Source organism: Tachypleus tridentatus, chromosome 2 (genome assembly GCF_004210375.1).
Source record: "Tachypleus tridentatus isolate NWPU-2018 chromosome 2, ASM421037v1, whole genome shotgun sequence".
Classification (NCBI taxonomy): Eukaryota; Metazoa; Arthropoda; class Merostomata; order Xiphosura; family Limulidae; genus Tachypleus; species Tachypleus tridentatus.
The window spans coordinates 105,122,245-105,141,270 of record NC_134826.1 but is presented as its reverse complement, the minus strand read 5'-3'; the positions used below and the strand labels follow the sequence as shown (position 1 = coordinate 105,141,270).

The 19,026-nt window shown below is 30.9% G+C and overlaps 1 pseudogene across 1 annotated transcript in view; it reads right to left on the bottom strand.

The window, feature by feature from the left end:
* Window positions 1–19,026, bottom strand: part of LOC143244759 (uncharacterized) — a 72,859-nt pseudogene that overhangs the window by 23,603 nt on the left and 30,230 nt on the right. The window contains exons 5-9 of the transcript XR_013025301.1: window positions 11,068–11,241; window positions 8,451–8,534; window positions 7,792–7,923; window positions 6,718–6,860; window positions 2,367–2,504 (exon numbers count right to left, since the gene is read on the bottom strand). The product of XR_013025301.1 is annotated as an uncharacterized LOC143244759 (transcript). The remainder of the gene's footprint in view (window positions 1–2,366; window positions 2,505–6,717; window positions 6,861–7,791; window positions 7,924–8,450; window positions 8,535–11,067; window positions 11,242–19,026) is intronic.

Sequence of the window (19,026 nt, the reverse complement as noted above, 5' to 3'; positions counted from 1 at the left end):
TCATCTTTGACACACTTCAACAATGTAAATGAATTTAATATTATAATGTGTGTTATGAGATGCAAATTTATTTTACCCAAGTTTTAATTTCTTCATTACAAAATAAATCTAAAAACTACTTAAAACTTCAAATATGTTGAAATAAAACTAACAATCAAATCCCACTGTTCAGCTGACCAAGTGTTGGTAATGGGTGTGGTTAACTATCGCTGCCTCCTCTTTGATCTATCAGTTGAAAATTATATAGAATTGTGCACATATAACTGCCATAATACTCTGTGTGAAAAGCAAATAGTTTTTACTCTCAAGACTATAAAAAATCTCTACTTTGGCTCTCTGCATCTTCAATAATACAACTTAGGTACTTCTAATAACTAAAATGCTTACATAACCTTTTAACTCATTTCTTTCAAGATGCTCTGAATAAATACAGTTAAAACAAGTAACAAAGTTTTTCAACCTCTGACAATTGCAATGCCCACCCTTCAACAGGTTTGTTTGAGCTTTATCCCTTCCATGTATAGGTGACATACATGTGTGTATGTAACAGTCAGAAAGAGCTTATTTTAAAGTATAAACTAACAAGTTATTTTGAAACTTTTGCCAAAGTCTTTGTCACAGAGTACAAGAAATTAACTATAGCTAGCTGCTTAACCAACTATAGCTCTTACAGTCATTTCATACATAAATGTTATATGTTAAAGCTACAAATACAGTTTAAATTTTGCCAAAAGGTTGCATGTCTCCCCAAGAAACTGTAATATGCACTGAGGGCACTGTGAGCTTGGGCTGAGATGAATAATAAGACAAGAAAGGAAATTAAAACATTAGCAACTAACTACATATGTGAAAAGGAAAAGAGATAAAATTACAAATTTAACAAAAAAAACTGTTTAAAGAGATTCTAAAAAAGTGAAAAGGTTTGTACTTTTTTATATATTTCCTAATTTTAATTATTTCATTGCACTGTACAATAATGATAGAGTTAGTGATATGGTAGAAAAATGAGAAATAAAACAAACTGTTTGACATCCTTTTACAAGTTCTAGAAATTATGCAAATAAAATACGAAAAACTACATGATGAAAAGTATTTTTATAGTTCAAATAAAAATCACTGCACTCAATCTGTTAATTTGAATGCAACAAACTACAAATGAAAATTAACATGTTTAGCAAAAACACTGAATTAAAAAAACACATTATTTGTGTACTAAATATATATGATCTTTAATGATATCTTACCAGTTTTTGAGAAAATGTTAGGAAATGGAGTTACTGTACATAATGTTGTACAAGTGAAATTTGCAACTTGATTTCTGCAAATTGCATGAGCTTGCCATGAAAGAATTATTTATGTATTATTTATGTTTTAACTAAAACATAAAAGTAGGACCTAAATACAATTTAACGGTCTAACTATAACATGTTTAAGTAAGAAACAGCCACAAGTATTATCATGGATAAAGCAGCCAACAATACTTCCAGCAGTTAGATTTACCCAATGATGGCAATTATGCACCAATTTCAAAATAAAATTTCTGAGATTAAATGTAAGATGAACTCTCCCTAATGATTGTAACCAAGTGCAAAAGGTTAAGTCAAGACTAAATATAGAAGGTGGGCTTAGCAGTTGGTAAAATTGTTCTCCTTTCAACTGAATTTAGCCAAAGAATGTTCAAACATAGTGTGAAATAACACAGTAACTGGAGTATTTGTAGTTCAAATTAGTAACTGCAAACATTCCGATTTATGAATGCTTGTGCATCACATAAGAACAAAACTGAAGCATTCTGTAAAAGTTTGTTTGTTTTTTAAAAAACGGAATTAAAACTTAAGTAACATAAAACTTTTTAATTATAACATACATTATAACAAATTTCATTGGTATAAATAGATAGTAAAGTTGTTAAATTTTGCATGTAACTCAGTGACTTGTGAAGAAAGGTGTCAAAAAGGTTAATGTTTATTAAATCAACATTTCCATCCTGTTATTTGTTGACTGGTTAAACAACCAATATACTGGCTTTATGATTTTTTTTCTCTCTCTTTTCATTAAGGTAAATATATATGAAATTTCTTTGTGTTTATAAAGCATATACTTCAACTGTCTTGGAGATAATTACTATTTATTACCATCAACAGATCTTTGGCAATATCATATAAATAAAGTTACTGTGTATATTGTAAACATTCATGTCATGATTTCTACCGAAATAAAATGAAACTAACCCTACAACACTTAAAAGCAGAAAACAGCTAAAAGAAACCTGGTTACTCTGAATTTCTTAAAGACTAACTAAAGATTTATATGTTCATGTACACACACATAAACAAAAGAAGTTAAATCAGAAAAATACGACTTACCCTCAAGTTCCCACAGAGAGTGAACATCTACAAGGGTTCCACTTCGCCGTACTCTTACAGAGTGAGTTGCTAGGTCATAATGGCCACTAGAGTTAAAGACACTGTCTGTTTGGGCATCTTTATGTAGTTCATTATTACCTTTGAAAGAAAATAACTTAATTACAAAGTGTAAACATCATTTTTCTTCTTTCAATATTCTTAATCTTTATAAACATCACACAACATTAGCACAGTAAAAGTGATTCAGTTAATATACTCAAGTCCAAACTGGGTTTCAGCTTCCACAATGCTAATATATTCTGCCATCTTACATACTGAACTGTAATTTGGAGTAAGTCTCAGTAGTTGACAACTGCAAATCTGCTGTCTCCAACTCAGCTAATTATGAACTACAATTTAATTTGGACTAGGTTGATAATAGCTGGAAATAGCAAAGCTAAGTCTTCTGCACTGTTAGAAATTATGCTCAGTTTTGAACTAGATGTTATCCAGATCTGAATATTTAAAACAATACAAGAGACAAAGATGTTATTCAGAACTTTTAAAATATATTTTTTATCTCATAAAATGCAATGTTCATGAGAAAACCTGAATCACACTTCCAATTACCAGATACTACTCTTCACTTTCCAGATGCTCAAAAAAATATTAGTGCATTGTTCTTCTGCTCATCTAAGTTGTATTAAACACAATAATCTATGACTGTTTGGTTGTTTTAAGTCTATTTGTGAATGCAGAGCAAACAGCATTTACTGCACACCCATACTTTGAATCAAGAAAATTCTCGAATCTCATAGAAGATCATCTTTCAAGATTAATTCAACACTCATTAATTTCAGCTCTGGCATTGGATTAATCAACCTGCCTTGTAACAATCTTGTACTCATTCTATTTTCTATAACTTTTAATAAACTTTGAATATCTTCAAAAAATTTGGCAGATTTAAGAAAGAAAGCATTACAAGTCTTTTGTAAAAAAAATGAAAATAAGATAAATAAGGAAATTAGATTTTTAAGTGCAATATTTTCACTAAATATTTGTCCATGAACATATATACTGCTGGCCAAAATCTTAAGGCCAATAAACATAAAAAAAATATATGCATTTTGCATTGTTAGACTCAACCACTTATAAGTAGAGCTTCGAAAGATAAAAATACGAAAATAAAAATAAAAACCTTTTTTAGCATTTAATAGGGAAATGTGAACACTGAAATTAGCCTAAATACTAGCTGGTCAAAAGTTTAAAACCATACTGAAATGAATCATTAATCGGTAAACACGTAATGAAATTTAGTCATTTGTGTTCAAGCATTAGCATTGTCAACATCTCCTACTGACATATCCTGTGTCACATTGAGTAAAAAACGGCGAAGGCTAAAAAGTTAACAGAGTTTGAATGTGGGAAAATTTTCGAGTTGCAAAAGCAAGGTCTTTCTCAATGTGCCATTGCTGGTGAGATTGGGTGTAGTAAAACTGCTGTTACAAAACGAGAATTTCAAGTGGTTGGCCAAATAAAAGTTTGCCGGCATTGAGCAGGAGGATACAATGGGTTGTCCGGCAAGACACCAGCCAATCATCAAACCAAATTAAGGTCCTTACGGACGCAAAATGTAGCTTGAGAACAATAAGACAGCATCTATGAAAAAAAGGCTTTAAAAACCGTAAACATCTTCAAAGGCCACGCCTCCTTCCACACCATGAAACAGCTCTGTTAAACTTTGCTGAGAAGCACCAAACATGGGAAGTAGAAAAGCAGATTAAAGTTTTGTTCTCTGATGAGAAAAAATTTAACCTGGATGGTCCAGATGGCTTCCAACATTATTGGCACAATAAGGATATCCCACCAGAGACATTTTCTACACAACACAGTGGAAGAGGTTCCATCATGATCTGTGGTGCTTTCTCCTTCCATGGCATCAAACTGCAGCTTGCTACATTGGCATGTTGGAGAGAGCATTATTATTGCCTCAAGGCCCTCGCTTGTGTGGAAATGACTGGACCTTTCAGCAGGACAACGTTGCTATCCATAATGCCCACAGGACAAAGGACTTTTTCATGGCAAATAACGTGATTCTTTTGGACCATCCAGTGTGTTTGCCCGAACTGAACCCCAATGAAAATGTTTGCAGGTGGATGGCAAGGGAAGTCTATAGAAATGGAACATCAATTCCAAAGAGTGCATGATCTTCGTGAAGCCATCTTGACCACTAGGAATAACATTCCAGCCAGCCTTCTGCAAACACTTATATCGACCATGCCAAAAAGAATGTTTGAAGTTATTCTCAATGACGGCTGTGCAACTCACTACTGATACCTCTTGTTGGGTGCTTCCTACCCTGTTTAGGACTTCTTTTTGGTATGGTCTTAAACTTTTGACAAGCTGGTATTTAGGCTAATTTCATAGTGTTCACATTTTCCCTATTAAATGCTAAAAAAGGTGTTATATTTATTTTCCCTTTTCTTACTTTCATCTTTCGAAGCTCTACTCAAATAAGTGGTTGAGTCTAACAACACAAAATGCATATTTTTTCTTTAAGTTCATTGGCCTTAAAATTTTGGCCAGCAGTGTATATGGCATTTCTCTACACTAGTCTGAGTCCTAAGTGGTTTCCACATCACAATTAAAAATACAATTCTTCAACTTGTAATCTTGAATTTTATTTTATAATCTCAAACCTCATAAATAAATTTCAAACTTTTTCAGTAAAACTTTATATCTTATTTGATATTTTTCCTACCCCACTGTATACACAGTTGATAAATTTAATTGACCTTAAACAAAAACAAAAAAATTTAAAATAAATCTAAATTACCCCTTTTCATCTTTCTAGAATGCTTTCAGAATATAATATAGATCTAACTTTGTTTATTTTAAATAGCCTTAAACTCATAACAGTTTACATTTTTACTTATTTCATTGTTTCAGTGTCCTTTTAAAATTATCTGATTACTATTTGCACCACTATAAATTGAAAATCATTTGGCCAACATGCAACTCAAATTATGTATGAACTACTCAAGAATATACCTCATGAAAAAGTTTATTACATTTGATCTTGTACACCTTTACCCCCTCCAAAAAAACTTCAGATTGTAACAGTATACAGCTATTTATATTTAAATTTTATGGTTTTATTGCTCTTTAAACCTTATCTAACTACTACCTGCCCCATTATAAGTTGTAACTCACTTGAGAACCATGAAGCTCACATTACACTATCCAATTACATTACCCAGAAACTACTCCAAGCTGTTTGTATGCAAACCTTGTAAATTTATTATTATTATAAACAAATTGATCTTTAGATTAAATTGAGTAGTATTGTAAAACTGCAAATTTACCTCTATGTGCTCAAGCTAAATGCTGACATTACCTTCAGAGTGCAGGCATCTTGTGGTCAAGAAGTACTGGATGTTATACTATACATGTTATTGTAAACTGTGTAGGATCATGTATAAAAGGTGTCTTGTTGATTTAAAACTAATGTGTCAAAAACATGCAAGTACAAAACAGTTGTGAAAGCAATATATTATTAGTAGCATGTTGTACATGTATTAACCCGTTTCATTTGAATGTAAATGACAAACATATTAGTTTCATCAGGTTTATTATGTCAAGCTGATGATTAACTGTGTATAAAATATAGTGTATTTTGCAAATAGTGCATTCTTACACATTAAGGTAAATTAATACTTCTAGACAGATTATACACAAACTTATTCAGGATTTTGTCACAATTTTGTATTTGATGTTTGCTTTTATTTGTAACAATTTGTTTCTTACAATAACTGTTTAACTACGTATACACATGCATAATTAAAATTTAATCAACTTTATGAAATTTCAAAATTTGTGTATGTTTTTGTGCTAGAACAGAGACTGATGTGTTATACAGCTTCTGCATTCTTGAATGATGAAAACCTGCCAGAATTTGTTCAATATTTCTGAGAGCTAAAAGAGTGACTCAAAGAAAAAAACTGCAACCATTAATTTTTTTTTACAACATGCCAAAATTGTTTGAGGGAGGGAAGAATATTTATTCCAGAAAATCAAATCCCTTTTCTTTGAAGAGTGTTAAACAACCCAGGTTATTCCTCATACTATTGAAGCTCATAAAAAATATTTAATTACTATTAAACACAAGTGTTATTCTATAAATTATCTTTACTACTCTGCAATATTTTTACTATTACAAAGTAAAATAAGATGTGAATTTTAAAAAAATTCAATGTTCCTCATTTATTAATGTTATACCTAAAACCTATTGTTCAAAACCCTAGGTTCAGCCTTTAAAATTATCAATATCTTTTTTTCCCCAAAAATTTTACTATTCAGCATATAAACTTACTTGATGTATCATCAACTTCATAATTACTGTATTCAAACTGTGAGGATGTGTCTAAACGATTTGCTTCAACATCACCTTGCTGGCATTGATCAGACCGTTGTCGTTTGAATGGCGGTTCATTTCGAATTCCAGTGTCTTTGCAACTACAAAAAATAAAAATAAAAAATTAGGTTAAACCAATTATGATAAAACTAAATTCAAAGTTTCATGTAATTAAAATAAAATACAATAATTTTATTTGTCTTTAAAAAGGAGGTTCTTCTTTATTTCAAAAAAATACAAAACCATTAAAGCTCAAAATGAAATGTTTTACCACATTTAACATGTAATGCAAAATTTTAACAATGAAATGTTTCAAGAACTGTGATGTTAATGATGCAGTGTGCTTAGAAAATAATAAATTCATTTATTATGTAGCAATTAGTTGGACTGTCATAATTCCAAAAGAACTGCAAAACTTTAAAGTTTAGAATCATTCTTATCGTGAAATACCCATGGCATATTTTCTAAAACAACTACTACTTAAAGTTAATATTAACATTGGTAAGTTTTTACTCCTCTGACAAAATTACATTTGATATCATAAGAGTTAAAAGAGGGAATAAGGTATGAGACCATAAAGCATTTATGCTTTTCTAACATCATTAAACAAATGTAAACAAAATAACTTGCAAAATATGTTATGTTGTATGTTGTGTCTTATAGCCTCTTATTCTAAAAGGAGCTATATTTCTTTATACAAAATAACTGACAAGTTTACATCAGGATACTTTCACTTTCCATTAAAATTTACCAAATTTAGCAGCATAATGTAATTCAACAAAGAATGTGGAAAATTATTTTGTGGAGAAAACATTTTCTCCTACAATTAAAAAATATGTCATTAAAAGATTTGTTTTATGGGTTAAACATTTTCTACTAGAAGTCCACAACAAGTTATTCAAGAATTATTCTGAGGGTGAAACATTTTTAGAACCTCATTATAAAAATGTTTCAATTTGCAATGATGAGATACATGCTTCAATTTGTGATTATGATTTGTCTTAAATAATTTCCATGCATACACACACTTACCTCTTCTTCATAACAGAGAGAACAGACTTGGGTGAACGTAACAAAAGTGAAGTTCCTCGAAACTTCAGTTGTCCCACAGCACTTAAAAAGTCATTCAAGAACAACACACTATCTTTTTCAATTCCAAACACCCTATAAATATGTAAAGCAGAAAAACTAATTTTCAAAATGAAGTATAACAAACACCAGTTGAAAAATCAGTTCATCCTATTTTTCATGCAATGTCTTTAGTGAACACAATAAAAACATCAGGGATAGAAAGAAGAAACAAAATTGCATTCCTCAAAGGAACACCATCAAGAATATTACATTCCCTCATGTAAAGTTGCATTTCCTCATGAATTGTTTTTTTTATTTAATCATGCAATATGTTCACTTTAATTGGTCATAACTAAATGAATACAAATAAATAATGCACTCCTAAAAAAAAGAAATTCCATGGGAATGTATGAATGTAATATTTTGACCCCTCACAACTTGTAATCCTTCTCAAACATAATGTTAAAAATATCAATTAACTGATTTTTCCACAACACATATATGAATAGTCAAATGCATACCTATGATTCATCATATGTAGCAGGTTTCTTATTGCTTAAAATATACTTACTATTCACGTTTTGCACCATATTTCTCAAAAGCAAAAAAAATATACTTACTCTGCATTATTTGCAGCATGTTCCTCAACTGAAATTTCGTGTGTTGGAAGTCCCTTAAATTCAAGAATATCTCGAACCATCTGTCTAAAAATAAAAAAAAAACAGTGAAATTAAATCAACTGTTTTTATGCAGTACTAAAATTTTAGGCTTCCGAAATTAATTATCAGCTCTTTTCATGCAGGACTGAGTTGAAACAACTGAGCTCATAATTTTTTACTCATTATAGTTTCAGTACTATAACTTTGAATACAGCATATCTTTCTCTCAGAATTTGGCAGACGTTTAGTAAACATTCAAGATTTTTGAACACACAAAAAAAATGTTTTAATTAAATATTTTTAATAAAGACTTGCCTGTGAACAAGTCAAGTAGTTTTGTTTACTTGTTTGAGGGCAAAGTGATTTTCAGGATAAGGTAAAAAAAATTATTCTGCATCTAAAAATTTTCAAACTTTGTTTAATCTCCATAACCTCCTGAATAATTATAAAACTCATAATGGTATACACATGTTTGTACATAAATTTTATTATTTGATGGCTCTTTGAACAATGACTGTTATTTGTGCCATTGTAAGCTGCAAATCAGTTGGTGAACATGTAGATCACAGTCACTGTGATAATGCATGGGCTACTAACAGCTTACTAATCAGTGAACTCAATAATAATAACAACAATAATAATTACTATTATTTTTTATTTGACCTAATCTACCCTCAGAATTTCTAATTTTTACATTTCAGTTACATTCATAATAAGTAAATAATACACATGAAAAGCAACAAATAAAGTAGTTACCTGAATTATTTTTTGGCTGTTGACTGTCAACAACATGTAACTACTTTTCATACTAATCATACCACTGCACTAAATTTTCTATTTAATTAACAAATGCACAAAATAAAATTATTCAAAAAGTAGACAATGTCCAATAACTATCATAATTTTTCTTCATTTCTAATTATGCAAGAGGAGCTATTAAACTAGTCTTCTCTTAGTACTTTCCATGGGAATAAGGTTTGAACTGGAAGCCAAATACACAATTCTATGTGCAGAAAACAATGTCATAATACATCACTTCATATAGTAAAACCACATAAGATTAAAGGCTACAAAAATTAAGCTTTGCCTGAGCAATGATGACATTATGATGAGTTATTTACATTAAATTTCATACTTTTTAGGGGAATGATAAATAATGTAGAGAAAATGGTATACCTAGAAAACAAATGTCAATTTTCACACTGTAGGAAATTGCAATTTTTCAAAAATAGTGTCTTATAAAATTAACCTAAAACTAGTGTGATGTTAAAACTGATTGTTAGCTATGTCTTTATGTCAAGTTTATGTGTATATCATGAGAACAAAGTTGTTTAATTAAATTTTGAATGTGACTCATTAAAACCTCCTGACACTTGCACAAAATTATGCCTATTCTGAAAAAGTAAATGTACAATTTGATTAATTTTTTGAGCAGCAAATTGCATACCCAGTTCTGCCTTTGGTGAAAGTCTACAAGTAAAAGTGAACTGTCAAGTTCATGATGGGTTTTCTTTTTGAGGCACTTAAATTTCTAATGCACTTAAATATCTTACCTAAAAGGTTCTGCAGATTAAAGAAGACTGCACTCCTACATGTTTTCCTCTTGAAAATGCTAAAAACAAGCACATATTTGCTAAAAATGAGCAAAATCTCCAAGTATTTTCAGTAGTATTTATTCTCTAAAAAACTGTTGTGTAACGGGAAGTGAAGACATTTGGCAGAAATCACAAAGCAGTTGCATCACATCTTGTTCAAAGCAGACCATTTCACAACAGAGATGGTTAAAATTTATATTGCTTGAATTTAGTAAATTTTAATGCAATACATTTAATAATCTTGAATTTTGCTTCCACAGAAAATAATAATATACACTGAGAAGTAAGAAATATCCTAAAAATATCTTAATTTTGAAGTAGGTACTTCTATAATTCAGACTTAAGTGCTTATTAAACCATAAGTTAAATGATACAACTCAGAAAAAAGTGAGATATTTACACAGCAAATATATCTTTATTCTCTACATTATAACTGGATATTTTATTACTTTATATTTTGTTGATTATTGGAAACAAACCAAAACCAATATACTGATTTGTAGTTTACTTGTAATGTGAACTTTGCTCTAACTACCCTATTTACAACAGCTATTGCAGTAAGGATATACGAGATATTCTATAAAATATTTTTATTTTTTAAATATATATGTGAAAGCTTAATACAAACTTCATTTCTTTTTGAACTACTAAGTTAGCATGCCAAGTTTGGTCTAAGTTGATAAATTTTTTTAGGAGGTGATGCATCCACAGACAGACAAAATGCTTTCTTTGATATTGAATACTTACCACACCAGTATGGCTTAATTGTATAATGCATAAAGAGCACTTACCCCATTTTTATACTCAGCTCTTCTTTGCTTCTCTCATCAGAGCTGGATAAAATTTTTTTTACACTACACTTTACAAGACTTTCATTTAATCTCCAAATTTTTCTTCAGAAATATTAAACTAAACTAATATTCTTTCTATTTAAAAAGTGTATTGAAATAATCATATATAAAGTCCTGCATGTCTCAACCTACTTGAATTCAGAATATTCCATTCTTCCATCATTGTTAGCATCATAAAAGCGAAATATATAACGACACCTTACTTCAGCAGGAGGACCACCATGCTGTGTGCATGGTTCCATGGCTGCAAGGCCCAAAACTACATCTTTATAGGTGAGAATCCCACGACTAAGTGAATCCAGTGCACTAAAAAATATTAAGTTGCAAACACTAAACACACAAACTTTTTTGAATGCCTTACAACAAAAAAGATTTTAAAAAGAAACACTTATGGAGTGAATGAAAATATTTTCAATCTTGTTAAGCCTTATTATCTTTAAAATCCTTTTTAAACAAATTATATGTCCCACCTTGCACAGTACAATATTTAATGTTCATGTGAGATTATGCATATTATTGTGCTTGGCCATTACATATTCTTCACTCCAGATTTCTTTTAATACTGTTATCATGAAATCTAAAATTTAGTTTTTTAATTATGTATACTTAATTCTCCTAGAGATCAGATCAAATGCTGCACCTACATATTTGAGTGAGCATAATATTAAAGTTGTTTTTAAACAACATAATCAAAATAAATTCTTAATTAACAAGAATAGTTTTAAGAAGCAGGAAAAGCACGTACATTGCAAAATATGATAGTAAGTCTTTCCTAGAGTAACATTATCTGCCTTATCATAGCAGACAGTTTGGAATAAGCTTTCTTACAGAAACTTCTATTCAACTATATTATGTTATATTCAAAATGGGCCACTATATTGTTCTCAATTAAAAAAACAACAACTTTAATTACACTTAAAAATTGTCAAAATGACAAATAACAATGTATAATAAATAACCTGTATATAGCTTTAAACCATTCCATGATACTTTTATATATATATATATAAACTAACAAGAAGTCTGTTTTTTTATTTTGCAATTCAATAGCCTATTGTAATACATAATTGATAAAGTGTAAATAATTTCAGACAAATAATTAAAAATATAGTGAAAAATAGCTGGTTCAAATTAACTCCAGCAAATACATCTTCAAACATAGAGGATGACCAAGTAATCATAGAAAAATTACAAAAGAGGCAATATATTACAAATCAATTTAAGGTATAATGAATACTTTGTGTAGCTTCAATTAATAAATTTCACAAACTTTAATATTTAGTTTATTATTATGAATACTTTAAATATATTTTTCAGGTACAAATCTTTGAAGCACAATTTAGTAAATACTTTCTCTATAGCTTTTGATCCAAACCTAACAAGTTTTTATATTGGTCTAATGAATATTTTCTACATAGCTTTAAAGTACAAACTTTCAAATGAGTTTTCATATTTATGTACAAGAAAACCTTTCTACATAGTATTAAAATACAGGCCTTTTAGTGAATTTTTATATTCAAGAATAAATAAGGTATAAAGTATAAACCCTCTTATTTTTATATATATACACAGGTATAAAGCATACTTTCTACAAAAGTATGAAATACATACCTTCTAAATACTTCCTATATAACTTTAAAATGAGAACTACCAAGGTAATCAATTTAACAGTTTTCAATTTTAAAATTTAAATATTTTTGAGTGTGTAAAAGATACACTGTTGCTCATTCATGACTTTTACTAATTTTGTGTTAAATACCCTGTTTTAAAATGCAGAATCACAAAAGTAAAAAAAAGTATAATCACTTTTACCCAGAACCACCAAAAAACCCTTCAATATGACTGTTGTTTACAATGCATACTTTATTTTTTGACATTAATACGTTTTGTTTTTGTTTTTTGTATTGCAAGTATCCTGTAGTGTCAGTACAGATTCCTTTTCTTATTTCTATCTTCAACTGAACACCCAACTCTTTAATTACATTGGTCTGTTACGTTCTGGCCACTGAAGTCTCAGAGAACAGATGTCTGTTTGTGAGAAATACCATTTGCTTGCCTTTCAATTTGAGTATATTGTAACATTGCCCACTCAATTCTATCAATTTCCATGAGAAGGTGTGACTTGTCATCTGTTGATTTAAGTGCATATAGTAGCAGAAACTCAAAAATTCAAAAATAGTTTAAAGATAAATGCCCACTCATGAAGTAAAAGAGATGCTCACAGCTTTCTCATAAACTGATTTTGATGCAGAAATATGAATGATCATAAAATCAATGAGTACAGTATTTATGAAATACAGTCCTGCAAGTGAAAGTGTGGAAAATGCCACAACACTAAAGTTCTCTAGCTGCAGAAGGCAAAACAGAAGTAGCAGTCCTTTTAAATCCTCTACATTGCTAGCTGTTTTATGTGTCATCTCCTACAGCAGCTACTAGTGCACCAACTGTTCCAGCCACTTCACTAACAGTAGCAGCTGCATCACTAGCTCTAGTTGGCACAGAGGAGATTGAGAAGGATAGAACAAATTTAGAAAATTAGAAATCCTGGTGTTGAGGATGCAAGAAGACTGGTTGCACAAGATATTCTGACAGAAACTCCAAGTCCCACACTGTATGCAAGGTGCAACATTGTCAGTCCCTTTCAGTGCTTTTCACTTATTAAATGATATACAAATACTACATCACATCCAACAATACATTGAAGCATAGGCTCATTTATGTGAAAAATGCTGATTCCTGGACCACATCACAAGTTTATTGCATTGCAAAATGTTCTAAAGGCTGATTGTATCAAAACCTTTTATTTTTAAAGTTTATGGTCTGCAAATGATCTCACAAAATTTAAAAATTTATGCATTTCAATTTGAGAGCCATGTGAAGTACTCAACTTCAAACAAACAAATTTGCCTTGGGATCAGAATCTGTCTTCATTGAAAACAGAAATGCTTACTACAAGATGGGAGAGAACATTACTGTAGATGGACAACTGTTTTCCACAAAAGCATGGTGTCACTGAACAAAATACATGAAAAACAAAACAAACAAATTTGAAATAAAATTTTGGCTGGCAATAAAATTGTCTTAAAATACATTCAGAATGGTTTCCACTAGTTCGACAAAGAGAATTTCACCCAACTGGTCAGAGACTAGCAAACAATATGGTATGCAGGCTGATGGCACCATGGCAATTTTTTTATTTCACTTCAATTAGCACAACAGTTGTATATAAAAACAAAGTCTATTTGGAACTTTGAACACATTTAGAAGAGAACTTCCACCACCTGTACAATATTTACAACCAAAGGTGTACACCAGTGAGAAAGAAACACCAGAGGCTTGATAAAGATGGTTCTCGTCAGTGGCCAGTTCCTGTACTTTACAATGTTCTGGACCTGGCAGCCATCAATTCCTTCATTTTGTACGAAGAATGCACTTCAGACAGTACAAGTAGGAAGGATTTCTACTTGAAACCAGGCTCAGAGCTCTGACAAAAACATGTTTCAGAAAATTACAAACCATGAAGCACCTCAACCTAAATCCAGTGTTGCATTAAGTGAAACACAAAAAATAAAACAATGCAAGTTATTTGAATACAATAACAGAACTTCAGATGAGTATGACCTATGTGTAAGACTTATGTGGGGTAAATGCACAGCAAAATGTGAAAAGCTTTTCACCTCTCTGGATTGTATCACGTAGACTAGTTTATAATGGGAAAAATAATTTTCATAGTTTGTTTTTTAACAAACGTGTACTGTTTAGAATGCATTACCTATCAGTTCGTATTTAAACTTTGTATATGCATTTAGCTGGTTACACCTACTTATTAATTGGTTTATTTTCATATGTTTATATTTAAAGTATAGCAAATATTTCCTATATAGCTTTGGATAGTTTTACATTCAAGTATAATGATTACTTTCCAGAAGTGAATAAAAACCCTGTAACCTGGATGTTTTTTGAAAGGTGGACCTTTCTTCTTCAGGTCCACCTTTCAAAAGCACTCAGGCTATACTGTTTTTATTCATTTTTATCAAGAGTTTTTGAACCTGTGTTTTACTAAACATCATGAGTGACTACTTTCTTTAAGGCTAAAATCTCCCAAGCAGTTTATCTATTACATTTATAAAATACTTTCTACATTGCTTTCAGTTGCAAACTTTAATGATTTTTTATATTCAGGTATAATGAATACTTTCTGGAACATTTTCACATTAGGTTTAAATATGAATTTCTACATAGCTTTAATGCACAAACCTACTTATGAAATTTTATGTTTCTGTATACTGTTTGTATATATTTAATATGGAATTTAGTTTAACATTGAAGAATAAGTTCTATACAGCTTTAAGCAAAAAAACCTTGTAATAAGTTCTTATACTGAAATATAAGGTATACTTTCTGCATAATTTTAATACAGAAAATTTCTAACAAGTTTTATATTTTGATATAATGAATATTTTCTACATATTTTTAACATATCAACCTTCTAGTGAATTTTTATGATCAGGTAAAATAAATAGTTTTTTTCATATAGCATTAAGGCAGGCCTCGACAGTCCAAAACGTCAGGATACAGGTGTGCCTAATCTAACTGTACTGTGAGATGGGGGCTACATTAGTGAATCAATCATCTACACCTCCATTATCTATGATCCTTGATTTTTTTTTCTTTTATTATGTTTGAATTTATAGAAATTATCCCTTACAAATTTCTTCTTAGATATATGGAACTTATTGTTCAATATAAACACTCAGTTGAATTTTTGCATATTAAAGTTGTATAGATAGTATTCATCATACATTAATATAAAAATTTTTTTAGAGGGTTTGTACATTAAAGCTACAAAGAAAGTATTCATTAAACTTTGTTAAAACTCATTAAAAAGTTTATCCTTTAACCCTCTGGATACAGGCATTTTTTCTGTACATATTACATGGTTTTACTGAGTCACATTCAAAATTTAATTAACCTTTTCAACCCCAGACTCCCTACCCTTTAAGCACTAGGACCCTGGGCTCCTCTGATAATTTTCAACCATTTTGGAAAACTTTTAATTTGAAAACTAAAAATCATACAAGGTGACTTACTTCCCAGAATGTTATAACACAAAATTGGGTCTGTAGTGCAAAACAATGAATTTACTTATTCATAACAGTTCTCAGAGCATACCATCATTGATGCTACAGTTTGGTGATTTATCACCAGAATTGAACTTTGGAATGATAAGCCTCAAAGCAGTTCTTATTGCCTAATCCAATTCACAGGAATTTACACATTTACACAAGTAAACTGTTTTAATACGTTTTAGCAGGTCCTTATCGTTGGCTTCTGGATTCCCTCTTTGCCTGTTTGTATTTCTCTGTGCAGACAGTGCATCTGTTGTTTATAGTTGTTCCATGTGGTCTTTCAGATAGATGTACTGGAGCATTTGGATTATTCAACAATCATGTTTTTTCTGAGCCAGACTTTAAACGTAACATAAGGACCTGTGTGTGATGGTGTCCCCACTAATTCATGACACAGTTTGTCAACAAGGTATGAATACACTTTCCAGTTTCCTTGTTTTGGTTTGTAGCAGTTTTGTATGACATAAGTATTGTAGGCACACAAGACTAAGAATTTCACCATAAGTTGTTTTGGCCTTGTAATGGTGTCTGCATTTTTGCACTGTGAACTATTACTGGATGAGGGAATCGATGATGATGACATTAACCTGAAGATGACCTGAGAAGGTCAAAACATTGTTCTGTACTTTATTTTAATTAAAGTTTTAATGCCCATATAAGCCATCTTGAGAATGCATTTGGATGATGGAATGATATCTGCAAAAAATGCCTTAAGCATAAAGTAATAAATTAAAGACAAACCATTGAAGTGGGGCCTAAAAACATTTATTTTATACAAAAGTGGATACATTTTGAATGCAAAGGTATACACTGTGAAAGTTGATGTGAATCAACTGCTGGAGACAACACTGGGTGTGACCGGGTGCTTGGTGGCTCGGTTGTGCAAACCATTTGGAGGATACAGTCACTGGATATTTACTGATCAATTTTACACTTCTGTGAACATTGCTGAGTACTTGCTGGAGAAACAAGGTACACACAGTTTTGTAGTACAGCTTTGACCAACAGGAAGAAATTTCTTAAAGAAGTTGTCAAAAAGAAAAAGGATCATGGTTCTCATTCATCGTTGTACAATGGTAAGACAGCTGCTGTTGTGTGGTGTGACAAGAAACCAATTTACTTCTTGGCAACAAAGTGTATCAGTGATGCTGATATACCAATATTGTACTATAACAGGAAAAAACACAAATGAATGTCAGTGCCATGCCCAGCTTCACCAAATTCCTGTAATACCTATATGGCCAGCACTGACAAGAATGAGTGCAAAAATGCAGACACCATTACAAGGCCAAAACAACTTATGGTGAAATTCTTAGTCTTGTGTGCCTACAATACTTATGTCATACAAAACTGCTACAAACCAAAACAAGGAAACTGGAAAGTGTATTCATACCTTGTTGACAAACTGTGTCATGAATTAGTGGGGACACCATCACACACAGGTCCTTATGTTACGTTTAAAGTCTGGCTCAGAAAAGACATGATTGTTGAATAATCCAAATGCTCCAGTACATCTATCTGAAAGACCACATGGAACAACTATAAACAACAGATGCACTGTCTGCACAGAGAAATACAAACAGGCAAAGAGGGAATCCAGAAGCCAACGATAAGGACCTGCTAAAACGTATTAAAACAGTTTACTTGTGTAAAGGTGTTCCTGTGAATTGGATTAGGCAATAAGAACTGCTTTGAGGCTTATCATTCCAAAGTTCAATTCTGGTGATAAATCACCAAACTGTAGCATCAATGATGGTATGCTCTGAGAACTGTTATGAATAAGTAAATTCATTGTTTTGCACTACAGACCCAATTTTGTGTTATAACATTCTGGGAAGTAAGTCACCTTGTATGATTTTTAGTTTTCAAATTAAAAGTTTTCCAAAATGGTTGAAAATTATCAGAGGAACCCAGGGTCCTAGTGCTTAAAGGGTAGGGAGTCTGGGGTTGAAAAGGTTAATTAAATTTTGAATGTGACTCAGTAAAACCATGTAATATGTACAGAAAAAATGCCTGTATCCAGAGGGTTAAAGGATAAACTTTTTAATGAGTTTTAACAAAGTTTAATGAATACTTTCTTTGTAGCTTTAATGTACAAACCCTCTAAAAAAATTTTTATATTAATGTATGATGAATACTATCTATACAACTTTAATATGCAAAAATTCAACTGAGTGTTTATATTGAACAATAAGTTCCATATATCTAAGAAGAAATTTGTAAGAGATAATTTCTATAAATTCAAACATAACAGTCAAACACTATACTCAAATGAACAATTATGTGAAAAGACTTCAGTAATTTAAATGCTATAATTAAATAGGGATATAAAAAGAAATAAAAAGAAGCAAGTTATTAAGCACATATGACAAGCTTTATGTACATACAAAATTAAAATATGAACTAGTAGATAATTTATTCTAAACAGTGTACGTTTGTAATAAAGTTTACACATCTCCCATTACACACTAGCCTAAGTGGCACAATCAACAAAAGTGAAATACTTTTCTACTTTTGCTATGTATTAACCCCACAGAAGTCTTTCACATAGAGCATACTTATCTGAAATCCTGTTTTTATTGCCTTTAGCTATCTGGCATTGTTTTCTTTTCTGTGTTTCACTGAATACTACACTAAATTTATGCCGAGATGCTTGGTGCTTTGCAGTTTTCTCAAACATGTTTTTGTCAGAGATTGAGGTTAGTTTCAAGTAGAAATCCCTCTTGTTTATATTTTCTCCAGTACAGTGAAAGTACTAAGGAACAGTGGGAAATGCAAGGTATATGCTGAAAATGTTAACTTCCAAAAGGATACTTTACCTCTGGTGACATCTAGCTATAATCCTACACTAAAATGGTAGATGAGCCAATGCAAAACTTTAGCTAGATAAGCCATCTTAAGGATATATCCAATGATAACTCATGGAACAATAGAGGACACATTGTGGGAGACTAAGTCTCAT